General features: G+C 42.6%; 1 protein-coding gene and 1 long non-coding RNA gene across 8 annotated transcripts in view; both read right to left on the bottom strand.

Moving 5' to 3' along the window:
• The window catches only part of DIP2C (disco interacting protein 2 homolog C), a 293,236-nt gene that overhangs the window by 234,762 nt on the left and 30,730 nt on the right, over positions 1–27,744 (bottom strand). The window lies entirely within an intron of this gene.
• LOC310661185 lies at positions 14,905–18,089 on the bottom strand. The gene is made up of 2 exons (XR_014503822.1): positions 17,991–18,089; positions 14,905–17,307 (listed from the first exon to the last, which is right to left on the bottom strand). It is a non-coding gene; the product is annotated as an uncharacterized lncRNA (long non-coding RNA).

The raw sequence follows: 27,744 nt of genomic DNA, 5'->3' as shown, positions 1-27,744 counted from the left end.
TAAGAAATGAGTTCCAAAACACACACTGGAGGTGAAGGTGGGACCCAGTTCTGAACAGGAGAAAGGCTGCCGAACTAACATGCATCACAATAGTCCCAGCAAGTCCTGTTGTAAAGCATCAGATGCCTGATTAATCTACGGGTTGCCTGTGAATTAAGGTCTGGCAGGCTCTACACATTTTTTGTGCAAGCAGATGGCACATTTACCACCACGCATAGATAAAGAATGAACTATATGGGCTGCTAATGAGACTTTATCACAGGTTTCCTATCAAATGTCCAACTAGCCCCTGCCCACGCTTCTTAGCTGCACTGAGCACAACTGCTGTGCTCATATACACATTTTGAATACGACACTGCAGAATTCAATGGCTGCAAGCCCTATGCCCTCCCCTACCCCCAAATCATTCTAAATGCTTGGCTGTCCAGCTGTGTATAATTTGGCCTTTAGGCTGCAAAACAATTGACAACATCCAAGTCGTATGAGTGAGCAATATTGAATGGAGTGTTCTAATGGCTGCTTTGCACTAAAGAGAGACCCTCTCGTGCAACAAAGCACCAGGGCTAGCCTTATTACTCAGATCCATAAAATGCATGCCTTGATCACTCATTTCTGAGAATGGAAAGGGATGAACAGTTTTGAATGTGTGACAATAAATGCAATGCATTCCTGGTTGTTTTTAAGCTGACAACGGTTGATGGTTGTTTTTGTGTGTGTGCAGTCAACACTGAATTTAAGCAATGAGAGCCAGTGTGGTGTAGTGGTTAAGAGCAGTAGTCTCGTAATCTGGTGAACCGGGTTCGCGTCTCCGCTCCTCCACATGCAGCTGCTGGGTGACCTTGGGCTAGTCACACTTCTCTGAAGTCTCTCAGCCTCACTCACCTCACAGAGTGTTTGTTGTGGGGGAGAAAGAGAAAGGAGATTGTTAGCCGCTTTGGGACTCCTGAAGGGGAGTGAAAGGCGGGATATCAAATCCAAACTCTTCTTCTTCTTCAATGTGCCAAACCATTACATTCCACCATTGTATATTGTATATACTGTATATAAAGGATATGGAATCCATGTGGAATGTACCTTGGATAAAAGGTGCTCGGCTCCAGGGCCCCAAACATTTTCAGTAAAGCCAGTTTCGTGGGTCTGCAGAACAGGGGTAGCCAACAATGGGCCAGATGGTGTTGGACTACAACTCCCATCAGCCCCAACTAGTACAACCAATGGTTCGGGATGATGGGAGTTGCAGTCCAAGAACATCATGGTGGCTGCCCCTGCTTTAGAAAGCCTGGTAGTCCTCCAAGGCAATCAGATGTTGACTCTTTTCCTAAATAGTACAGGGTGCAGGAACCTGGTGCCCCTTCCAGAAGTTTTGGACTAAAATTCTCACCAGCTCCAGGCTGCAGCTCATACCTTTGTTCTTAAATTCTGCATACAGGTTGCTTAAAGCCCACTGGAGTCAACAGAATTTGAGAAGTGTATAAGAGAGCAGAATCCCCTACACGTCCTGAAAGGAAAGGCCTACGTTGTGGGATGTGGGGAGTTGCAGTGTGAAAGGGCAACTGGAGGATACTGAACAGAGGCAGCTGCCTACACTTTTCAGGGTGTACAGAAGACTGTAGCGGAGAGAAGGCAGGGAAATACCCTGTGCAAGTTTCTTTAAACTCTATTTTGCGGGGTCTGGGGGGTCAGCATGGCTTCTTCTTTTTTTTATAAATAATTTTTATTAATTTACAACAAAACAAAACAAAACATACATTATTTTCACATTCAAATATTCAAAGTCTTTCTTTTTTGGACTTCCTTCAGCTTTTCCATAAATCTTTCGTAGTCTTTATTAATTTACGCATTTCTTTTCCTTTATATTGTCATTATTTAAGTCTTTTCCCCTTCATTTCCTTTTAACAATATCTCTCACGTTTTCACAGTGCTCTTTTAAAACCTTCTAGCGTTATTTGGCCTTCACTTATACTTTCCAGATAATCAACAAATTTTCCCCAGTTTTCTGTAAACTTTTGGTCTCTTAGGTATCTAATCTTTCCCGTCATCTTGTCCAATTCAGCATAGTCTAACAACTTTGATCTCCAGTCTTCCAGCATGGCTTCTTCAGCTGCAGCCATGTGCACACAATGAGGGGGGAAACATGAGCATGGCCAGAGAAGCCAGGCATTTCTGCTGTGGCGACCAGCATGGCTGAACAGACAAGCCAACTTTAAACTGAAAGGCACCTTGCCTGTTTAGCCTTGTGAGTGGCTATACCGTTAACTTCAGACACCCGTTAAGCTGGGCATATGACTCTGACTCATGCACAAGCATGATTTTGTGGCTCTGCAGCCCAAAGCCCTGGCTCCCGTTTCCCAGGGGCATTCTTGCCACTCTTCGGCTAAAACTCTAACCTGAGTGACATTTCATTACTTGCCTCACAATGGCACCTGCTGCAAAGGCAGGCAAGCAGCTGCTACTCTGCGGAGCCAGTTACAGATCGCGAAGTATGTGCCTTCACCAAGCACACCCAGCCCGGAATTCTTATCTGCTAACAGTAATTTGGGATGCAAGCACACCAGCACGGTTTTCTGGGATTACTGCTGGCTGCCGACATCAAATTTTTGACTCTTTGACCTAGACTGACAGCTGCCTTTCCTTTTCACCCCACATACGACGATTATGCCTCAGATCATTTCTACATGCAATTTTCTGTCACTAGCTTTTGTTTTATCATTTCCTGCAATCCAAAGAAATCCAATTTCCTTTTCAAGCACTGGTCCTTTTTCCTGCCTGCGTTTCAAGAGACTTCTTTCCCCGCTTGCTCTTTAATCTCTTTCCTCAAGGTATGCATGATACTAAAATTACCGTATTTTTCGCCCTATAGGACGCACCGGCCCATAGGACACACCTAGTTTTCAGGGGGGGGAAATCAAGGAAAAAAATATGATTTCCCCCCCGCAGCTCTGGGAGCAGCGGACAGGCTGCACGCAGCCTGTGCGCTATTCCAAGACCTTCTTCCTGCTTTTGCGGGAGGCGGCGGAATTCCCCCACCTCCCGCAAAAGCCCACAGGAGCCGCACGCGACTCCTGCGGGCTTTTCGACCAGGAGGGAGAAGGGACTGAAACGGCCAGTCAGTCCCTTCTCCCTCCTTGGGGAAAAGCCCCCAAGAGCGGCGCGCTCTTTAAAGGCTGCGCGGGTCCTACGGGCTTTTCTACGAGGTGGGGGAATTCCCCCACCTCCTAGAAAAGCCAGCAGAAGCCACGCAGCCGCTTTAAAGAGTGCACGGCTTTTGCCTGCTTTTGCGGGAGGTGGGGGAATTCCCCCATCTCCCGAAAAAGCCCACAGGAGGGAGAAGGGAGAAGGGGATGAATACAACTTAACAACTTAAAAACAAGATTAAAATACATTAAAATGTTAAAATGCAGCCTCATCACAGGAGGAGAAAGGAAAAAGGAAAAAGAAAGAAGAAAGAGGGGGAGGGAATCAAATTGGCTCCAAGCCAAAGGCCAGGTGGAACAACTCTGTTTTACAGGTCCTGTGGAAAGAAATCAGATCCTGCAGGGCCCTGGTCTCATGAGGCAGAGTGTTCCACCAGGCCGGAGCCAGTGTTGAAAAGGCCCTGGCTCTGGTTGAAGCTAATCTAACTTCCTTAGTGCCCGGGACCACAAGGGTGTTGCTATTTATGGACCTTGAGGCTATCCGTGGGGCATACTGGGAAAGACGGTCCCGTAGGTACGAGGGTCCTAGGCCGTGAAGGGCTTTAAAAGTCAAAACCAGCACCTTAAATCTGGTTGAAGAAGAAGAGGAGGAGGAGGAGGAGGAGGAGTTTGGATTTGATATCCCGCTTTATCTCAAAGCGGCTAACAATCTCCTTTTCCCTTCCTCCCCCACAACAAACACCCTGTGAGGTGAGTGGGGCTGAGAGACTTCAGAGAAGTGTGACTAGCCCAAGGTCACCCAACAGCTGCATGTGGAAGAGGAGTGACTGCCAGGTACTGACATGAGCAAGGCTACTCAGGAGGCTTCAGATCACAGGCTATGCAAGGCAGCAAGGGAAGTCTGGCATGCACTGAGAACAGACAGCTTTCTAAGGTGAGCAGTTACTCATCCTGGAAGCAACAGCAGGATCTGGGATTAAGTGATTTGCTCCACCCAGTCACCTGACTTCCTGATTGGAAGCATTTGGTCCAAATATTTTTACTAGCTGGCTTAAAAAACTGCAGTCCATCTGCAGCCCTAAATCAAATAAGGCAGTAGTGTCTGATTCTCCAAGGTTCTTATTTGAGCTTCATGGTACAAAAGAAACCACTTAATTCCTTCATGAGTTACGTAGAAGAATCAGAACAGGCACTTCCCTGTTTTGGAGCTTCCCTGTAACATTTGAAGCTGCTTGTAGATAATTTGCAGATCTTTATTTATAAATGTTGATTTCTACCTGAATGTTAGAAATCAATTTCAAAATTTGAAATCCACCAATTATTTATATTTGGATACTATGATTTTTTTAAAAAAGAAAAAAATAATATTAAGTTTATTTAGGCATGTCAGATTCTGGTTATAACATTTAAAATGTGGAAGCATTGTATGTTCAAACAATGTAAAGCAATGTAAAGCAAAGTCTGAAAATTTGAGTTGATTGGCTTGGGTCCAGAGGTGTCTTGTGAAGAGGTACTTCTGCTTGCACAAGGTGGCCCAACAGATTTCTCATTATTTCCATGCATCTGCCATTCCTGGGAGTTTCTTAAACTTCAGAAGTCGCTCACAAAGTGGGGTGCAGGGGGCTGAAGTAATGGGAGGTAGGACACCCTGCATGAACAGAGTTCCACTCATCAATTTCTGGATTCAACTCACTGAGTCAAATGCTAATTTTGTATCTTGGACACAGTTAAATTTACCTGTGTGAACTTCCTATCAGCTCTGATTAGCAGGTTGCATCCTGAAACTAATCAATCTCTGAATTGAAAATGCTTTGATTTGGAGCCTCATGCAAAATCCTTGGTTGTTGTTTCTCTTCTATCCTCAAAGTCCTTGTGTTTCTCTACAATGATGCATTTTAAGAGGAAAGCCCTATTGGTCTGTTGCAGCAATGACAAGTAATCTTGTGACAACTTAAAAACAAACTGATTTATTGTGGCATAAGCTTTTGTGGACTTCGTCAGGCGCAAGGAAAGTTATCCTTGCTTGGCTGATATTTACGGATTGTTGCAGAGTGAAAGGAAGTTTGTTAACAGTACAGGAAACCGTGGTTGAAAAAATAAAAGCAAATTCTTAAAGAGGTCAAAAAGAAAAGTGGGAAAATGTTGTTGTTGTTGTTGTTTTGTACCCAGCCCATCCGGCTGTGTTTCCCCAGCCACTCTGGGCGGCTTCCAACAGAGATTAAAAATACACTAAAACATCAGTCCTTAAAAACTTCCCTAAACAAGGCTGCCTTCAGATGTCTTCTAAAAGTCAGATAGTTGTTTATTTCCTTGACATCTGATGGGAGAGCTTTCCACAGGGCAAGCACCACTACCGAGAAGGCCCTCTGCCTGGTTCCCTGTAACTTGGCTTCTCACAGTGAGGGAACTGCCAGAAGGCCCTCGGCGCTGGATCTCAGTGTCTGGGCAGAACGATGGGGGTGGAGACGCTACTTCAGGTATACTGGTCCAAAAGGGGGGGAGGGTTGGGCTCCAAATTCAACACCCTTAACTGCAAATGAGAAGTGCACCCCCTTCCAGTGCCTAAACAATTTATAATAGGGGAAGAACCCATACCATCTATAAGTCAACAAACAATTGAATCAACGTTTGCAAATATGTGAGTCACAATTGCATACTAAGTAGCACGCTTTCTCCCTACAAACAAGTATATCAACCACAGATAAGCTATTGTTTTTCTGCAGTCAATCAAATGCTGAGGGTATGGTTTTTCCTATTCAATCTCTTGAGTCTCCTGCACAAAAACAAGCAGAGGTTGTGCAGCAGCAGGGCCTGGGTGGACCAGGAACCCGCAAACGCCCATGACATTTACAGTTCACAAAGCTGTTAAGTACATATTAAGAAAACAAAATATAGGACAGTCTCTTGGCAATGCAAAAATATGATCTTACAGATTGAGGTTCTGTCTGAATACTTTATGAAGGAATAAAAGAATTCATAATGAAGAGTAATGAAATAAAGTTTAACAATGAATTTGTTTATTTTAAATGGGTTTCCTTTGGTTTTCATTAGTTTAAGACTGTGGTTCTTAAAGTGTGGTTGGTGGGCACTGTGAACATTCATACGGGCCCCAAGACTCTGATGCAAATAGCAGAACAAGATGCTTTTCGACAACAGCGGGGAAAACAGCCCCACAACCAGACCATCGTCCTTGCGTTGCATAGGGCGACACGACAGGTGCTGCTGCTTGAACTGCACCAGTACAGCACTAGGAGTGGTTATTATTCCAAAAATAATAATAATCCAAAGGCCTACTTCTTATAAACTAAAATTAAAATGTTATTTACAGTGGCTTGGATAAGAATGCATTTAAAAAGCAATCATGAATATTTAAAAGAAGTAGGCTACAGAAATTATGCACTCATAACGTATGCAATGGCTGCAGGGAGTTCATTTTGACAACACAAAGGCAAACAAAACAAAAACAAAAAATCACCCACAACTCCACCTGACAGACCTGTGTCATAAGCAGCAACAGTCTTGGCTACTGTCATGCTGTTGCCCTAACAACAGGATTCAGCCTCAATACATGAACCTTTTTTTTCTGTGGTTTCTTCTCCCCGCCTTGAAAACACACATCACCTTTTGGAATCATGTCTGTATGCACTTCCAATTGTGAACTGTGCAATGATGATTAACCTTCCCAAATCAATAAGAAAGAGAAAACTAATACAGCATTCCAAGCTGATCTGGCTAGTGCTCTTTTGTCCCTAAATCCAAGAAAGCAGAATTAAAAGATAAGGAAATATGTGACTGGGGTGGGAGAAATCAAGAGCCCTCTAAGGACTGCAATCGTTTTTGTGACCACTGCTTGGGTGAGGGGTGCTGGCTTACTTTGGAAGACAAAAGGGGTCGGATGAGCTTCACAGGTGTAGCAAAATGGGAGCCTCTTCTCTCTCACGTGTGAATAGCATCCACCACCACGCCAATACAGATTTCAGGCCCAGCAGCTACGTGATCACTGAAGCTCCAAAAATGTACCGTACCTAATGGATCATGGAGTGCTTTTTGCAGATGACACCCATGAGTTCTCAACTCTTGCACTACGCTGCGTGATTTGTATGCCATCCATGTCACACACAAATACCCAGGAAAGATATGATATGATCACAGTGACTGGTGGAAGAGAATGTTAACTTCAGCAGAGCCATTCTGAAGTGATGTAAGAGGGGCCAAAGACTCAAGGTGTCAGGCTGAACCAGAGGCATCTGTCAGGGGTGAGTCAGGATCTAGAAATCAGGAACCATGAGAAGAAGCTAGTGATCAGAACCAACAATCAATCACAACCCAAGATAACAAGCCAGGACCAGTTGAGTCAGGAGTCAGGACTCAAGAGCAAGACCAGAAGCACAAAACATGGTAGCGGCCAGATAGACCATGTTATTCAAGCAAACTGCAGCTGGGGGGGAAAGTCCTGCCTAGAATGAAGCAATGGTGAACCCAAGTGGGTTGAGTCAGCCAAGAAGGATCTTCTCTGAAAAGGCTGGCACCTGGAGTCCACCACATAGGGCAGCCATAGAGGTAATTCCAGCTGCTCCTGACACAGGATTATTCCTCATCTAAGCTAAGTTTGCCAGGTGCCTACTTTCTGAGCATCAGTGTCCCACACAGATGCCACTCATTTCCATATAACATAATGAAGGCCCCTTACTGCCAAGAGAGATAATGACGCACTTGTTTTACATACGGTGACACAGGATTTAAACCTCTCACAATTTGCATGCAGGCCCAGCTGTTGAAGCAAAGCTAAGGTTTACTGTTGCGCTATATCCTTCCATCCAGGTCCCAAACACCTTTGCCAGGATAGAAATATATGCACAATATAGCCAAAACCACACTCACAAGGAAGAGATGACTGCATCATCAGTGTTGTCCAGAGGAAGCCAGGAGGAATGCTCCTTTTATTTATTTTTAGGTTGCACTAGAGGCCTTGAGGGGTATTTTTGCATTTTTTAAATTGCTGTTATTTCAGTGTACAGAAGATTACATATCAGCAAGTATTGAAACCCAAGACCGCATTATTCTGCACATCAACCATCATCACAAATATTAATTCTCAAAATGCTGTAAAGGCATAATTTCTATTTGCTATATACTTCCTAATCCTATGACACTGAATAAAATTGGTCCATTTCCTCATGAAAGCATCTTGTCTACAGTGTTCTCTTTTTTACTTCTAAAATAATACTTTTCCCATTGTGGTAAACTTTTCCCAATAATAATATTTCTCCCATTGTGGCAAAGGTATACCCACCTGCCTCTATTTTTTTCATGTAATCTAACTGCTGTATATATGTTGTAGTATATTAACACTATGCTCTCTTCTTAGAATTCTCTGATGTAGTTAAGTAAATAAAAAACTGAATGTCTTTTAATTTAAATTATATACTACTTAATGATAAAATAGGCTACCCTTGCCTTCTGTTACACGTATCCAGTGTGTTTAAGGTGCAGGCATGGCCAAACTTGGCCCTCCAGCTGTTTTGGGACTACAATTCCCATCATCCCTCACCACTGGTCCTGTTAGCTAGGGATGATGGGAGCTGTAGTCCCAAAACAACTGGAGGACCATGTTTGCCCATGCCTGGTAAGGGAACAAAATCCAGAGGTATTTGTCTCAGGATTTTTAGGAAAGACGGGGGAAAGTAGGCATCTACTCAGTAAACAGTTAAAATGCAGTGTTTCGTACTTAGTAGCATCCACAAAGGTAGATAGAACAAAGAAAGCTCAGCACTTATGAAAGAAAAAAACAATAACTGCCAACAGCTCTACCTAAGACCTTCTACAAAACAAAATAAAAAACCTTAAATTTTATAAGCTATATAAACTAGTCTGGGGGCTGCCAGTAATTACACATTCTTATAGTATGCTTTGGGGACTTCAACAGTAAAACAAAATTATACAAATTTGCATATCAAAGTAAATGAGTTTATGCAGGAAACCAAGCCGGAATGCTAAAGCTATTTAAGACACTATGGCTTAATGACTTAATTGAGGACAACAATTAGTCAAAAAGTTTTTTTACAAGGTAAACATGAATAACGAAAATCAAATACCTCAGAAAGAGTTCAAGGTTGTGAAGAACGCAACGCATTGTACACCACACCCAAATCTGCCATTAATCAAGGATCCCAATAACTTGGCCAGCCCAATTCTATGCGGCTGCAGCTGCAGGGCAAGCTATGAGGTTCACTCTGCCACAATTACTGCAAAATGCTATCCTCAGCAGGTGGAGAAGAAGCCTACAGGTGTGCCCTATTAGCAGTTCTTAAAACAAACAAGCAAATAAAAAACCCTTCATTTGCCCATACCCCCATACCCCCAAGTCCTTAATTCCTTTTTAATTGCACCTGCTTCAATGGCCTTTAATGTAAGGTAAAAAGGCTCACCCCCCAAAAAATGTTCAAACAGCAGGACCAAGTATAGAACACTGTACTAGCTGGTACAGTGGTACCTCAGGTTGCAAACACCTGGGGTTACAAACACTTTGGGTTACAGACTCCGCTAACCCGGAAGTAGTACCTCGGGTTAAAAACTTTACCTCAGGATGAGATCAGAAATCGTGTGCCAGCAGCATGGCAGCAGCAGGAGGCCCCATTAGCTAATGTGGTACCTCAGGTTAAGAACAGTTTCAGGTTAAGAACGGATCTCCAGAACTAATTAAGTTCATAACCCGAGGTACCACTGTACCAGCTAGTAGGAGGGCTGTGATCACTGTATATGAAGAAATGTGTGATGTTCCCAGAGCCCAGCAGTGATCAAGTCAGAGACAACGTCACTGGCTAATGAGCTAGACTGGGTTCATCTGAGCTTAATATTGGTAATCAGGGGACTATTGAACCTGAAGCTGGCAGGCTGGAGCCCCCTGAACTACACAGAACCTTCTTGGGCACCTACCTGTGTGTCCAATGAACCAAGTGCCTTCCAAACCTTCTGCAAAAGGAGGCAGGACATAGGAAGGATGGTTTGGTGCCAAAGGCTCAAAAGGCCTCAGCTCATTTCTAGCTCCTGTCAAAGCACATTGCTTCTTCATGGTCCTGCTCCTACTCTGGACCTGAGAAGGAGCCCACAGGGCAAAAATCTCAGGTGTTGCAGCACCAGAGAGTGGATAAGCTGCTCCTGCAAAGGCTGCAGGTGAATGGAGGTCTTTTAGCCTCTGCTGTCTACCTCTCCTAGTCTCTACCTTTGTGAGAATTGCACTCCTTAAAGGGCCAGCTAGCAAGGTCACTTGCATGTTCTGTAGTCTCATGGAGAGACCAGAGTTGTTCCTGAACTGCCTTCAGATGCCTGCGAATTGATCCAAAGAGGACCCTGAAAATTTATCTTTAGGGCCAGACAGAAGATGTATGGAAAGAATGACAAGGCAGGCAATACTTGGCTAATAATTATTTATTTACCTGGAGATTTTGTCCTTTAAGACAATACAGGCTGCAATCCTATTCACGCATACCTGGCAGGAAGCAAGGGCTTCCTTTTCAGTAGACACTTTATAGTTCTGTGTTTAAAATAATACTAATCATTCATGCACTTGAACACTGTTAATTATTACCGGTTTTCTTCTAGCCCTGTTCCTGGAAACACCTGGAACTTCTTTACTTCAGAGGAATACATAAATGATTACTTTGCTCTGGTTTCTTAGAGGAAACAAAGGGGCAGAATATTCATAGGTTGGGAGATTAAAAGCATGCCTGCACGATAGGCATCCTCTTGCTGATAAGTGTTCAGTGATGACAAGGGAGCGTGTGGAAAAATGAACTGAACTTGGAAGAACAATAGCGTGCCTCACGTCAATGTAAGTGCTGGAGAACATGTGCCGAAAATATAGAAAAAGCTGCAAGAGGGAAAACAAACCTGTGTGTGTTGTGTGTGTGTGTGTTGAGGAAGGGTCAGGATTATGTATTTCTCCTACTGACTTGTCAAAACTACAGCAGACAGGTGCCAAAGGCCCTCTGGCCTATCCTTGATGACTGTCCAGGCCCTCTTTAGAAAACAAATACTCCGGGCTACTCTCTTTGTTTTCCGTAGTACACCAGAAGATGATTCAGCTTTGCCGAGGCTTTCCTGGACTTGGAAGACTGTAACCTGTTTTTCATGTCTGAATATTTTTAATTTCTGTTTTCATCCCTTTTACATGCTTTTGAGATTGCTGTTTTATTGTTGTGTTTTTCTTTTCTTTTTCTAATGATATAGGCTTTTTTTTAAAGATTTGAGATTTTTGAAATATCAAGTGGTATACAAATGCTTTTTTGAGTAAATAAATTTTCCACACTGCCACTTATTTGAGGAGAAAGGAATGGCAAACTCATTCCCTCTGTTTTCCACACTCAGCCTCTGAGTATAATTGCTTATGTAGCCAAAAATTGCACCACTTGTGCAAAGGAGGAAGGAATTGGCAAGCTTGAGGAATTTGCATGTGTATAAGAGCCCTAAGGAACTGCGGTGAAATCTCAAAAACCATCTACAGCCCCTGGAGCTCCTTGGAGGGAAAAGTGGTATATAAATGTAATAAATAAATAATAATCTAAGAAGTATATCCTGGGATCCCAGTCTATGCATATGTTTCAAACAAAGGATATAATAGAGATGTTATATCAAACCAACAAGATGGTCGAATTCCAGACTCATGCTGGCAGGGTCAAGCATACACAGAGAGATATCTGTCCAGTTTCTTGAGTTAATTCATAAAATGATGGCAAAAACCATCCAAAAGATAAAATGGAGCAATTTAACAAATAATAAGGTTCATAAAAGGAGACGGTAATAAAATAGCATGAAAGCTATTTTCATTAAAAGGCAGATGGGGGGGGCACTTAGTTGGGGGTTGTAAAAAGAACACTAATTCTAGCAACCCATTTATCTCCAGATCTAACATAAGAAACGAGTCCTTAAAATTAATGAAATGAAAAGAAACTCTCTTGCCTTGCCTTTTTAAATCTACATTTTAATTGAAGTGATGGCTGCTGGTATTTATACTGCAGTTCACCAAAAATGAATCAAATGACTGTCTGAAAATCCAGGTCCTCGAGAAGTCCCCAAATGCATCTAATCCTTTAATTCAGTATTAGTTACTGTTGTAAAAACTTACGCAATTTTGCAAATGATCCCAAGGGGTGGAGGTGGGAGGCAAAACAAAGCCAATTTCAGTAAGAGCAGAGAGATTCTAAAACTGACTGTGGAGAAACAATTTTGAAGTGGAAGGAACTAATAGGTGGCAATAATAATGCTGTGAAATTCCCTTTTGGTTATGCCAAGCAAAGTAAATGGTTCTAGATCAACAGCATTTGTTCAAATACACTCGTTACAGCACGGAACAACAGCAGATTAGAACTGAAAGCTGAGTTTCCTTTCTACATTAATGTATTCTGATTGGAGGTTACTTCAACAGGTAATTCAGACTGGTTGATTTTGCTTCTGCAAGGTGCTATAGGACGGTTCATTACAACTGCAATCTGAATAAAGCAAACAACTAAAGGATCCCATTGGCCTTACTGTGAAACTGTATTGAAACATAAATGACAATTCTTGTTTTTGTCATTACAACCACAAACAACCTTGATCCACAGTTTCAGGTTTCCATTCCTGTCTTTCACCCTTGGCCAAGCCCAGTGGTGTCCAAACTATTTTCAAAGAGGGCCAGATTTGATGAAGTGAAGGGCCGCGAGGGCTGACCAAAGGCCCAACCAAAGTTGTTGACTTTTTTTCAGGATTGAAGTTGTTGAGGATTTTACCCCAGGAAATAATCTGCCACAGGGGCTGGATTAAACCTGCAGGCCGGATTAGGCCCCCGAAACAGACTTTGAACATGCCTGGCCAAGCCGAAGATGAGGAGATCAGAAGCTTCTGTTACTGATCTGAACCAAGCAACAGCTTTCACAAAGAACTTAAATAACTATCAAAACGATGGCTATAGTCCAAAATTTGGATCAAACATGGTTTGGGATCCTTCTTTATAGGGTAAATCATAATTGGTGTAAGCCGCAGTTTGCCAGGTTTGGGTGAAATGGCAAACTATGGTTTGTTGTAAGTCCTGAGTCAGAGGCTTCTAATCTTCTCCACGCACACTGTGGAAGAGTGAAAGGAGAGGCGGCTCATGTTTGGTCACACACATAAAGGTAAGCAAAGGTATGCCATTATGTCTGAATGAAGGATAGGTAAGTGTGCCTAGGGCTGCACATGGTTTGTTAATTTTAGCATCTTGTTCGAATCTCAACCTTCCCTCAACCCACCACAGCATATGTCCACATGATTGCACAGAGAAGCTTGATATGCATGGGAAACACATTTGAAGTCTAAATGAATTGATGGCAAATAATCAGAACTTCATGTTACATTCCTTTCAAATCTCACACTTTCTTCACCCTTCTTGCAAATTCATGATTAACATAATCTGTCAGTCTTCATCAGAATTATACCTTGCCTGATGATGACTAACACAAATTAGCTTTATTGTATGTGAATAAAATGTACAAAAATTATCTGGAGCCAAAAACAGCACCATATCAGCTCAGTTGAGTCAGAATTTCTTTCCCCTGTCAGGACAGATTTTTTTACATATTCACACCAACAAACGAAATTAAGCAGAATTATAATTTTGCTTTCCCATTTAGCATAAGAAAATACAATTCGAATAATCAGACAGCTTGTAGCAACTGTGGCAAACATTACATAATGATTTCTGACACAACGGTTTCTTTATTGATGGATGATGCGAGATGCATTATGATTTGACTCCTGTTGCCCTGACAAGGTGATGAGCACAATGTTGGAATTCAACCCCCCATAGCAGGTGTCAAATTAGTGACCTGTGAAATAGCATATGGTACTGCAGGCATAGGCAAACTAAAAACAATAATCCTTATTTCAAATAAGAAACATTTTCACTGAGGACCATTTCAAATGCGAAAATGTTTGCATAAATCTGTATTGCATTTCTAAAATACAAAGCACAATAAATCAATTCAAATCAATTGTGGGGGGAAGTAACAATTAATCCCACCCTGACAAGCTGATTTCTCCATAAACCTTTAGCATAAATTTCTCTAAGAGGATATCCTTCTCCGGGCGTTTGAAGAATGTGTGTAAGGGGCATGGGGTCTATGCTTTGGCCGTACCCAAAATGTCCCCACAAAACTATGATTTGCAAGCCCACTTTAAATGAGGAAATGTTACATTGGCTCTGCATCTTGATGACCGTAGCCCTAATTTAGCATTCAAATGGCAGATAACTGGAGGCATGTTGTATTTTTGTGATATTCGGGTTTATTTACCAATATGCATGCTGAGCATAGGTGGAGACAATGAGCACAGCGCTTCTACAAATAGCTCAACAGCTACCTTACAGCAGATCCTCAGGGATAGGCACTCCGAGAGATGCTTTTAGCCTTCCAGAGCACTAAGCTCCCTCTCTGCTTCTTTTTTTCCTTATCTTTGTTCCCAATATACATCTACCGTGCTTCCTTAAACATACACTGAGCCTCCCCTGCCTTCAGCTAGAGGAAAAGGAAATCTTTGCTAGAATGGACTTCACCATTCAGAACTGACTTCACCAGGGACTTTTCTGACCATACAGATATGGCTGGCGTGCTTCTCCATTGATATTTCAGGAGCTTTAAGCAGTCCTTCCTATCCTTTTGACCCTATCTGTGGTATACATACCTCAGACTCCTTCATAGCACTCAAACCCAACCCTGTAACAATAGAGTGTACCATTACTGCTTTAATTTCTTTAAACTTTTGAAGAATCCATGCAAGAGCCTGCCTTCCCCCTCTCTTTCAGGACAATGCAGACACATCAACAGCTGGTCTATTCATCAGCCTTCTGCATTCAACTGACCCTGGTTTGCAAGAGGGAGTTCTGCCCACCAACCTGCCATTGAGAAATCCTTCAGGCAATAAACGGCAAAGTATTTACAGGGACTTCATCTGTTGGTCCTTTATCATCTTGATCTAAAGATAGGAGCTGACTCGCTGGCAGTTATTCATTATGTTTACCCAACAATAATTAATACGCAGTGTGTGGCTCTCACTCCAGCTCTTCATTATTCAGGAGAAGACTGAAACCATACTGTTCCAATTCACTTCGCTATCTACTGACAGGAGCGATTTTGCTACAGTAAAAAGTCAACACTGCCTAAGCCACGAACCATGGAATCAACAAGCTTTACAGTGCTTGCCTTCTTACAGAGTTAATTCCGCTGGTAAATGAGCTCGAAGGCTCATACCTTCCTAAAAGGCACAATCCTTTACATAAAATATGAGTTTTGTTTCCTCTCTTACAAGAATCAGCATCTGTGTCTAAAACAATGGAGCCTCCAAAGTGAGTCAAGGGAGGTTCTTGTGAATAGGTTTAACATAGCCATGCTGTCTTAACAACACAATCCCTGCAGAGTTTCCCTGCAGAAGCTTGGCTCTCTGAACTTCCTGCATCTCTCAGGAAGTCAATGTTTTGTGGGACTTTGCACACTTTAGATATAATATCACGCCAACCATTTCCACAGGTGATATTTCAAATGCAAACATTATTTGCATTCCTGATGTCTGAAGTTAAGAAGCAAAATGCACATTCCAGCTTTCTTCATCTGATCCACCATCAGCAACCTCTAATGAGATTTTTTAGCATTAACTGTGAGAACCGTCTGTTTTTATTTCATACCTTGTGTGTAGGCATTTTCACAAGTACAGTGGAACCTCAGGTTACGTACCGTCCCCCTTACGAACGCTTCAGGTAACAAGCTCCACTAACCCAGAAGTAGATGCTCCTGGTTGTGAACTTTACTCCGGGATGCAAGCAGAAGTCACGTGGTGGAGGCACGGCGGCAGCAGGAGGCCCCATTAGTGAAAGCACGCCTCATGTTAAGAACGGCTTCGGGTTAAGAACAGACCTCCAGAACGAATTAAGTTCGTAACCGGAGGTACCACTGTAATGTGAAGGATGTGTTTAAGATCTCTGCCTGGTGTTTGTTCACTTTAAATAAAAAATAAGGGATTCTAATGTGAAAACGAGCTATTTATAATTGAAACAACGGTCCTAGAAATGTGGCTGTTTAATTAGAATGATCACAGGCTTCCCAAACTGCGCTACAGGTTACTTTGAACTTTCCTCCTGCAGGCTTCCTGCCTCTTGCAGCAAGGAGGAATTTTCACAAGTGACAATAAGGCATTTTCACCTGGAACTCATAAACATTCTTAATACAAGACATAAAGGAGAGAAGTTTATTCCAAAACAAGTGTACATTCTAGGAAATGACGTGTTTACATTCCCATTCAGCCAAACCAAGTTAAGCTTTATGTGTGAAAATGCCTTTATCCTGTACATATGAATTATAGCTTATCCAGCTCAGTCACAACCACTTACATTTTCCAGATTATTTTCTAACCACCACTGTGCTACCTAAAGCAGGTCTGAAAATTTACTCAGCTTACCAATCCTTGCTTTTTGCCAAACCACAACTTGGGAGGATTAGTAGAGGTGCAAAGTAAGCTTGCTACTGCGCATTAGAAAGCATATTTTGAAAAGCTTCTCATAATTACCTGCAGAAATAGAGATATTTAGTTGAGAATTACTGTATGGCAGATTGAAGATTTGCTTGGCTTGTTGGTGGTATTTATTTAAATCCAACAGCTTTAGATTTCTGTTGTGTGATAAGACACTTTCAGGAGTGCCCTTTAAATGAGAGCTGAAGGATAGCAGAGGGTTAATCAGCTTTACCAACCTGGTGCCCCTCCAGATGCTTTGGACTACAACTCCCATCAGCCCCAGCCAGCATGACTGGAGGTCAAAGGATGGGATAACACAAGAAGCATGGAACCACCCATCAAATACAGAAGCCCAGAAGAGCAAACACACACAAAAATTAAGAAGAGGAAGAAGAAGAATTCAGGGAACTTCACAAAAAGGTTTGTTTACATATAACAGCTGTTAACGGCAGACCCAGGAAATGGGACATGAATGGAAGCTGCTCCCAGAAGACAGTCGTGTTGCAAAGATGAAAAGAAAGCTCTTACAGAAAGGCCATCAATATTAAAAAGGAAAGTGTTGCATGTAAAAGGCCTGAGGTTCAATCCTTTGTATCTCCAGTTAAAAGGACCTCCTGGGAAGCCTCTGTCTGGGACCTTGAAGAACTGCTGCCAATCACTGGAGGAGATGGTACCATTAAGTTTATATCCTTTATAGCCACTTTGGCCAACTAAGCATTTCACAAATACCATTTACATCTTAAAACATTTTTTAAAAAAACTGTACTGAAATACAAAAAGAACAGTCCTCATCACCAGGAGCTGCTATCAGGGGGAAAATCCTTCAGGGGGAAAAAGGCCCAAATGCTGTGGCCTTTCCTCACATGAGAGCCGCTCCATCACTTTTGATCATCTTTTTCCAGCTCTACAATAACTTTTTTGAGCTGAGGACAGCCAGAAGTGTCCAAGTCACCACCTACTGCATGCAAATAGTTACCAAAACATGCAGCTGGACTGGTGTGTCATCAAGTGTTAGAAACGCAGGTATTTAAGCGAGGCTCCAAATGGCACCTTAAACCTGGGTTATGGCCACCACAACGGAATGTCTATTTGCCAGGGAAATCAACCAGATGACCCCTGAGATCCTTTCCGACACTACAATTCTCAACACTACTTTCCAGCCGCAATGTGGCAACTAGTCGTTTGGAAGCCCCCTCCCCTTATTTACGAATGGATTAGAACCTGACAGTCTTCAACTTCACATGCCAATAAATATCGCAAAATATATGTAACAGAACAAATGTTCCAGTATTATGACAAACATCTGTCCCTTTGTTTACTGAAATAAACCTCTCTACACACCTCAGTTAAGCTGACATTAATTTTGATTGAAGTGCTCTGTAGCGCCAGTGGTGCTATTCTAATGCTCCGGTGCAATGATAATGTTGTCATGTACAATGCTGTCGAAATAAATAACAGCAGTAATAACTTGTAATTATTTATATAGCCTGATGAATATACATGGCGCTTTACATACTAACAGAGAGAAAGGAAGGGGGGAAGAAGAAGAAGAAGAAGAGAGAAAGGGGTTTCCAGGTTATGAATGTGAACAAATGCACTCAGGGTTTTGAAAATCACAAGAGGAAGCATATATTGGAAATTTTCAAATACAGGCCCTTGCAAAACCTATCAGAATCTTCCTGGACAACAGTCACTTTTATTATGTCAATTCAAAATGCTACCCTGGGTATTTTAGCTGTACTACTGAACAGTGGTGTAGCGTGGGGGGTGCAGGGGGGGCCGGCCGCACCGGGCGCAACATCTGGGGGTTAGGGTTAGGGGGCGCAAATCCACGGGTTAGGGGGTGCAAATTACTTGCCTTGCCCCGGGTGCTGACAACCCACGCTACGCCACTGCTACTGAAGCTCTGCTAGGCAAAAAGAGATAAGCATGCAAGCCAAACTACTTACTAAGATTAGATACGGAGTCCAACTTTGGATATTGGGGATTAATGAATTTGTGGGAAGAACAGACACCTCCCCTCTCCTCTGTAAAGTGCCTCCCACACAGGTATTTTTGCACGTTCAATATGTGTGCGACCATGTATACAAACTATAAAGATGTCACTAAAACATCACTAAAAGGGCAGAACCAGGGGGGAACGGGGAACTTGCAGGCTTTTTCAACGGGTTTCAATTCTATGAAATTTCACTGCTGTGGGCGGTGCCTCGGAACATAACCTCCGCGTAAAGAGAGGGTGTGTGAGAGGTGGGCTTTGGAGATGGGGGTATTCTGGATCTGACCCACTAGTTGGCTCTGGTTCCCCATCCTGTGCTAGGTATTTAGCAACATTAAATATTCCCAGGTACAGGGAGGACATTTTCAGTGGTTCAGAGCTTTGCCACCAGCAGTTACAAAAGGTTACTAGGGCTGCTTTGGCATGTGGAAGAATATAAATTCAACAAACAAAAAAGTTTTCCCTGCAAAAGCAACTCAAGTCAAAACATTAGCCTACTCTTTCCTGTACTGTCAATTAAACTGTGTTACAATATCCTGCTTTATCTCCCCAGTACTTTCTCTACACTTGGGGAGTTCAGATTAACTCTATGTCTTGATTGATTTTAATGGTGGATTCCAACTCTACAGCTATCAAAAGCAGGTTAAAATTACAAAAGGGTATAGAAGTTCAAAGTAACAATTGTCTGTATTTTTAACTATTTTTGATTGTTTATGAAATTTGGTAAGGCACAACTTATGTACATCTATATTGTCCATCCTTCCTTCCTTCTTTCTTTGCTATAATTACTTTGAAAACGGTATTTGATGTTTATGGTCCATAGACCAAATAAACTGAAATTAATCTGATTTGTGATGTCAGCACATGTTTCTACACTCCCGAACTCTAAGATGCACTTGTTCTTTTTGTCTGTTATTTTGCAGTAACCTTCATTTAGAAAGTAAGGTTGCAGCTGGCCCCTTGGAGATGCTAATTTAAGTAAGGAATGCAGTCCAAAATGTATGCCTGTGATTTTGCCCCATCCCACGCCCCAAACATGTACGTCTATCGAGATGATGACATGACACAAGTGGACAGAGAAATCAACATTTTACATAATACAGTGTACTCTACTATACCCATTTCACAATTCGATTGTTACTACATATTTCACAAGAAAAACTGGGTGAAAAAAATGTGTCTCGTTTCTACCTAAGAGGTGATTTGAACTGAATATCTGCAGTTCTGGACTGTTAATTGCTAGATGCAGTGGTTTATTGCTTTGGCTCTGAAATCCCCCCCCCCCCTTTGTTAATACTGGCTTTAATTTTTATTTTAACGTACTGTTGGTTTTTGCAGTTTTTGAATGTTAAATTTTTATTGTATTTTTTATATTTTTTATGCTTGCATTTTCTTGGTCAGGAAAGGCAGCTTATAAATATTTAAATTAAAAAAAATGTATTTAACAATCGAGGGACATTTATGCAAACTGTCCCTTAGGAACAATGTTTCACACTACTTTCTGCCCATCCTAAGGCATACAGTAGATTGATAGCTCAGCCCTATGCAAGTCAGAAGGAAGGCAGACTGAATTCAATAGGCCTTGCTCCCAAGTAACCTGGCACAGGATTACAACCAGAGAATGAAAAGCAATCCACAACTGGAGCTGAGCTGCTGGATCAGATCAAAGGCCTACACAGAGCCGCCATTTTGTTTGCCTTAAGACATGACAGCGATAGCTCACTCTCTTGCTTCTGTTCCCTACTGATATTCAGAAGTATGTTTCCTCTGATCCTAGAGGCAATACACAGCAATCATGTCTTATTGGCCATTGATAGATTTAACATCCATGAATTCGTCTTCTCCCCTTTTTCAAGTCAAACAAGATGGCGGCTGTCACTACATGTTGTGAGAGCAAATTCACTGCGCGAAGGAAGACTTTCTTTTGTCTGTCCTGAATTTCCCACTATTCGGCGACATTGGAAGGCCCCAGGAGAAACTCCTCCCTATCCACTTTCCTCACGCCATGCATAAATTTATACACCTCTATCGAGTTTTCCCTTTTCTAAACTAAAACGCCCCCAAGCAAAGTAAACCTTCCTCAGAGGGAAGGGCCCTTGACCATTTGGGTTGCTCCTTTCAGGACTTTTCATAGCTCTGTACCATCCTTTCCGAGGTTCTGGCAACCAGAACTATAAGTGGTATTCTAAGTAAGGTCACACCATGGACGCTTATAAAGGCATTGTGATATTGTCAGTTTTATTTTCAGTTCATCTCCTAATGATCACCCAGCATGGGTTCTTCTTTCCACAGCTGCCACGCCACAGGCTGATGTTTTAATTGACTTATCTCCACCATGACCCTAAATATCTATTTCCTGCTCAGCCACATATCTAAAGGAGTAATGCAGCCTTCTTAGGAACACACAGGAAACTTTCTCACTTAGTCCCATTTCATTCTGAAGAGCAACTCTGATTGAAAGTAGGAAATCTGGGCCTCCTGTTTTTAAGCGATCAACAGGAAGCAGATAAAGATATTCCGCTGGAGGAAACCTGACAGAAGCAGTGAATTGCAAGGATTTGAAAGTGGATGGAGGAATCATTACTGCTAGGCTTTTCTGTTTAATCACTCAGTCAGTTTTCATTGAAAGATGCTTCCATTTTGGCAAAGGTTTTTCCCACAAGGGAGATACTGAAAAAACACTGAGGTTTGGAGGACCACCAGCCATCAGTCTTCACTCTATATTCGCAAAACTCTCTCAATTTTCTCTACTTGGACGGCAGCTTTAAAGTGCGGTTCTTTGCAGGGTGTGTGCTTGTGTGCCTACGCTGGATCATACGGATGCCACGTTTTCGCTGGCACTTTTTCTACGTGCTTAGTGCCAGAAAACAACAGGAACGTCACCTTATCTTTAAGATTTCGTTCATCGTCAATCAGAGTAATATTTTAAACTGCTTTTGTTCATTTCAAAAGGTGCTGCCCCAGTTGCTCCTCCTTTGAGAATAGACCCTGCCGTGGCCAGTTCTGTATCCCAGTTATCATCTTTTCAGCAGATCCCCACGTAGTTGCTTCCAGCTGTATGGCCTCTTTTCTACTGTGGTACATCCTCTCTGCAATTTGCTCTCCAGGGAAGGTCATCATCTCGGTTAGCACTAGGTAATGACCAGACATTTCAGTACCCGAGGCAAAGCTTCCCCTGCCACCCCCATGATGGGGGTGGGGAGACTCTGCAAGGGCTTCTCCTGCCTCCCTGTCATGTTATGGGGAGAAAGCTTTGGACAGCTTCTCCAAGCCTCGCTACTCTTCTGGGCTGAGGGAAGCTCCCTTCCCACCCAGTGGCGAAGCTGGGGAGGGAGACCTCGACTCTCGCCGACTCGGCAAGAAGAGACTTGTTACACAGAGCTTTGCCAATAGGTCCCACCAGTGTGGAAGACCAGCAACAAAGCTGGGCAGTGGAATGCTCTGCAGCTGCTACAGCCTCCCTTACCTGGGGTGCCACCGCTTCCATTCCACCGCCTGAGGCAGCTGCTTCACCCTGCATATTCTAGTTGGGCAAAAACATTTGGAGTGCAAGGAAGAGCCAGTGGTGAGTGTGGCCTAGAGAGAGTTCTGAGGGCAATGGGGGAGGCATTTGGGTGCCAGACATGAGGTTCCCTAGCCTTGCTTCACAGGGTGGATAACCAGTTCACTATAAAACAATCTGAAGTGTGTGAGTGCAGAAGAGAACTACGTGCAGAGTTCAAAGCCTTTACAGCCCATAATGAGTCCCAAAACTGAAAGTGGAGGCAAGGAGAAGAATGTCAGACGACAATACCGTCTGTCTACCATTAGTGACAGTAGGGACACGGGTGGCGCTATAGGTTAAACCACAGAGCCTAGGACTTGCTGATCAGAAGGTCGGCGGTTCGAATCCCCATGACGGGGTGAGCTCCCGTTGCTTGGTCCCTGCTCCTGCCAACCTAGCAGTTCAAAAGCACGCCAAAGTGCAAGTAGATAAATAGGTACCACTCCAGTGGGAAGGTAAACGGCATTTCCATGTGCTGCTCTGGTTCACCAGAAGCGGCTTAGTCATGCTGGCCACATGACCCGGAAGCTGTACGCCGGCTCCCTTGGCCAATAAAGCGAGATGAGCGCCGCAACCCCAGAGTCTGTCACGACTGGACCTAATGGTCAGGGGGCCCTTTACCCTTACGATTAGTGATCAAAGGAAGGGGCTATGAGGATCACTAGCTAAACAAGGCTTATAAAAGTGTTCTGGTCAGGTTTGTCCTCTGGTCTAAGTGCAAAAGAAAGAGAATTCTTCCTGGCTTGCTGGTGGTCCCTGCCATAAAAATTAATCCACCTTGGCCTTTACCTCAGCTGCTCAAGCTTACCTTGCCAAACTCGGCAGCAGATGGTAGACAAGCTACTTTTCCAACTGAACGGGGACTTGGCTCGTGAGAAAGACGATTTCCATGAAGGAAACTGCAGGCAACACTCCGCTGCACATGAAATTCTCTCTTGTGTACACATGCCTCTTCTTTGAATGTGGGCCACAGTTAATTTGTCTCTTCCTTCAATTTCATGTTCCAGAAAAGCAGGGTTAGAAGTCCTCCTGGAGGAAGTTCCCAACAAACATCAAAATCTATGGTGGGGGGGGGGGAACCATTCATTTCCATACACACATACCATTTTTAAAAACGTGCAGCAACGTAGCAAGACTAGACACTGGTCATTGACAAAAGGAAACATGAAAGTCACCTCAGTCTGTGCTAAAGCTGGAAGGTGAATATAAAAACCTTATAAAAACACTGGCAGTGAGCATGAAATGGAATCTGCCCTGTTATCAACTATGCTCACTTAGCAGTTCCTTCGCTCTTCACAAAGGCAGTCCAAATCTGTTGTTCAAAGAAAAGCCTGCCTGACAGCTAAACTGTGCTGTCATTCTAAGCAAACCGACAACTTAAAGTTGAAATATTGGAGAAAAGCAGAAGATGAGACAGTGCTTTTCACTTCATTCTGTTTTATACTATTTATCTATTTGTACATTTACACTGACCTTGATGAAGGATTTTTTCCACACACAAAAAAAAACCCACGGTGGGATTGTGATAAACAATATTTTGTAGTGCCTCGATTTCCCCCTCCACCCCAGGCACTTTTAAGATGCAACACACCTACCTCAAAACATGTAGACCCTAGTGGTGCAGTTCAAAGAAAACCTTTGTTGCTTGATTTTTGCATAATATATAAATTGGCCCTAAGGCAAGCTAATGAAAAGAAAGAACAACTTCTGACGTGCTCCAATTGCACCCATGCTCCAATGTTCATCTATGGAGTTTTATGAGGATCAATCATGCATATCCACGCCAAGGTTTATCCAGGGCCTGTAATATTCCCCAATATTACCCAAATACTCTTTGGGTAAATTTCGGTATGCAAATGATTTGGTCTCCTACAAGGCGGTCAATACTATGAACTCTCTTATGAAGGAAGCCCTGCTCCTTGAATTCATAAAGAGAAATACGATTGTGGTTATTATAACTGATGGGAAATACCAAAATAGATTTTCCTGCAAGTTCCCACATAATGTTAGAATATGGACTTCTCCTGAAAAGAGAAGACTTCTCTTTTTAATAGGACTTCTCCTATTAAACTGATGCCATATTTGAACCGGGAGTTAATTTCTCTGCCATTGTTTTCATTAGTGCCTATCTTCAGCCTCTTAGCCAATTACCAAAGATTGGATAGTAGTAATTAAATGGCCATGCTCAGAAAAAATAGAACCTTTTAAAGCACTGAATAAAAACAGAAGTGAAAGAACAAACTACAATGTACAACTTAAAATAAGAAGGAGCGATACCGAACTGGGTGCAAGAATTGGTGTTGCATGATACCGAATTGTATCTGCATTGGATTGGATTTTATACAGTGGTGCCTCGCAAGACAAAATTAATTCGTTCTGTGAGTTTTTTCGTCTTGTGAATTTTTCGTCTTGCGAAGCATGGTTTCCCATAGGAAATGCATTGACGGTTTCCCATAGGAATGCATTGACGATTTTAAGAAAAAGGCGCAAGACGTTTTCGTCTTGCGAAGCAAGCCCATAGGGAAATTCGTCTTGCGAAGCAACTCAAAAAACAAAAAACTATTTCGTCTTGCGAGTTTTTCATCTTGCGAGGCATTCGTCTTGCGAGGTACCACTGTACAGGCAATTGCTGTTTTCGTTAATAGTTTTATATGTAATTTGGGGGGGGGGGGTTCCAGTACTTTATTTTGAAGTTAAAATAATCCAGTAAGAAATATGAAATAAATAAAAAATAAGAGAAAAAAGTGTAAAAAAAACCCACTCCAGGGTCACAGCCATTACTTAGTACACTTTCAAGAGACTACAGTGAATTAGATACTACAGCAAAAATGACCTAATACAGAATAAATACAAAACAAATGTTATGAACACCAAATAAAGGCATGTTTCATCAGAACTTGCCATCCCTGTGACTGAGCTATCACATGACAGTAATAACAAATATAGCTACAAAATGGGAGACAAAATCCACAGGTTTAGCTGCACTCTGAAATATCCTTAATTTATAAGTTAGTTTCTCAGAATAAACATTACTTTATTGAAACAATTATTTAAAGAAACCTCCTGGATAGTTCACTGGGTTAGAGTGTGGTGCTGGTAACATGAAGGTTGCACGTTCATATAGGCCAGCTGCATATTCCTGCATTGCAGGGGGATGGACTAGATGGTCCTCAGGGTCCCTTCCAACTCAACAATTCTATGAAAAACCTGAGGACCTTGTCCTAGCACGTTAAAACATTAGGCATTGCCCTAGTCACCACTGTCAAGATGTGTCACTGTAAAGGGGGGAAAGGGTCATTTCTACGATGTCAATGTATCAATGGCTGCATATCCACCATATATTGAAGTACAGTGGTGCCTCGCAAGACGAAAAGAATCCGTTCGCGAGTCTTTTCGTCTTGCGGTTTTTTCGTCTTGCGAAGCAAGCCCATTAGCGGATTAGCGCTATTAGCGCTATTAGCAGTTTAAGGGCTATTAACGGCTATTAAAGGCTTAAGGGATTAGCTGCTAAAAGGCTATTAGCAGCTTAGCGCTTTAGAAAAAGGGGTTGGGGAGCGGGGGAAAAACTCAAAAATTGCAAGACATTTTCGTCTTGCGAAGCAAGCCCATAGAGAAATTCGTCCTGCAAAGCACCTCTGAAAACGGAAAACCCTTTCGTCTTGCGGGTTTTCCGTCTTGCGAGGCATTCGTCTTGCGGGGCACCACTGTACATTACTTTCCCCAATGAATCCTGGAAACAGTAGTTTGTTAAGGGTGCTGGGAGTTGTAGTTCTGTGACTGGTAAACTACAGTTCCCAGATTTCTCTGAGGCCCGTCTTATGCTTTAAATCAGGGGTCAGCAAACTTTTTCAGCAGGGGGCTGGTCCACTGTCCCTCAGACCTTGTGGGGGGCCGGGCTATATGGGGGGGGGGGAATGAACAAATTCCTATGTCCCACAAATAACCCAGAGATGCATTTTAAATAAAAGCACAGATTCTGCTCATGTAAAAACACCAGGCAGGCACCACAAATAACGCAGAGATGCATTTCAAATAAAAATACACATTCTACTCATGTAAAAACACACTGATTCCCAGACAGTCCGCGGGCCAGATTGAGAAGGGGGTTGGGCCGCATCCGGCCCCCGGGCTTTAGTTTGCCTACCCATGCCTTAAATGTATGGAGCTTGTGTAGCAGGAAATTAGCGTTACATTTCAAAAATGCTTTAAATGGGGGGGGGGGGGAGGTACTTACAATATTTGTACTGATAAGAAGGAGGCAAATCTGCTAGAGTAATCCTTTCTTACAAAATGTTCAGAGCCACAATGCCACCCGTATTTCTTAATTCAGAATGCCGTGACACAGAACTACAACCAGCAAGTAGAAAGAGGCATGCCAGTGCTGTTGAATGACTTATCTTTTAAAAAACCGAATGGATTATCATGGTTACGCTGTAATGATGAGGCAAACAAAAGAAATTTCATTTCCCATCAAGCAATATTCTCATATGCATTAGCTTCAGTGACTTTAAATAAGGGATTTGTTTTATTTGCTGATTGATTAAGTTGTTAAATCATGAATGTTTTTTTTGTCTTCCCATGTAATTATATCTGGAGATTCCAAGCATTATCAGTCTCTTTCAGATTTGTACAGCATGACTTACTGGCTTCCAGCAGGTTGCAAAAAACTCATGGGGGTTGGGGGGGATGCATTTGTTTATAAAGTGCATTTATTTCTATATCCCACCCTTTCTCTAAGACAGGAGTGCAGGGTGGCTTACAATCAGAAGATGCAGTATAGAACAGAAGGTAAAAAAATATACAATAAAAATGGCTAAAATAATAATTTAAAAAATACATTAAACACAAATTTTAGTGGTAGAAAAGACAGCCATACCATTCCTCACTGCTATGATACAACAACCACGTCCGAGGGGGCAGTTTTAGGACTTACGTCATACGTGTCTTTTCCACACCTACGCTGCTCTCCTTTTCTAATATTAGGGTGTGAGCTGTTCATAAACAGAATCATAGAAACCCCTCCCCCCGATAGGACCCCAAGAGTCATCTAGTCCAACCCCCTGCAAAGCACGCATGACAGATGCCCATCCAACCTCTGCTTAAAAACCTCCAAGGAAGGAGAGTCCATAACTTTCTGAGGGAGACTGTTCCGCCTGATGTTTTTCCTGATGTTCAGTCGCAATCTCCTTTCTTGTAACTTGAAGCCATTGGTTGGAAATCATCGACTCATTATGAGAACACACTGTGTTTGGATAGCGGGAACTGTGGGGATTTATATGCCACTTTGCAATAATGGGCAATGCCCAAAGGGGCCACATCAGCAGTGTACAAATAACAGCTTGGGATCTTGGGGTTTCTCACCATGCTAGATGCTTTACACCTCACTCCCTTATCACTGCTAGGGAGATATTGATGAGTATCAATGAAATACCTGCCTCCTCAGAGGAATTTGCAAGGTCTTCCCAGTCACTCAGCCTGTTCCCAACTACTAATATGAAGGAACATTTTCAGGCTTTAGTCTTTATAATTTCCCTGTATGGATTACTTCCGATGCT

This window comes from Podarcis tiliguerta (genome assembly GCF_965153285.1).
Source record: "Podarcis tiliguerta genome assembly, chromosome: 12".
Taxonomy (NCBI): Eukaryota; Metazoa; Chordata; class Lepidosauria; order Squamata; family Lacertidae; genus Podarcis; species Podarcis tiliguerta.
The sequence above is the reverse complement of the archived record's forward strand: the minus strand, read 5'-3'. Positions and strand labels throughout refer to the sequence as shown.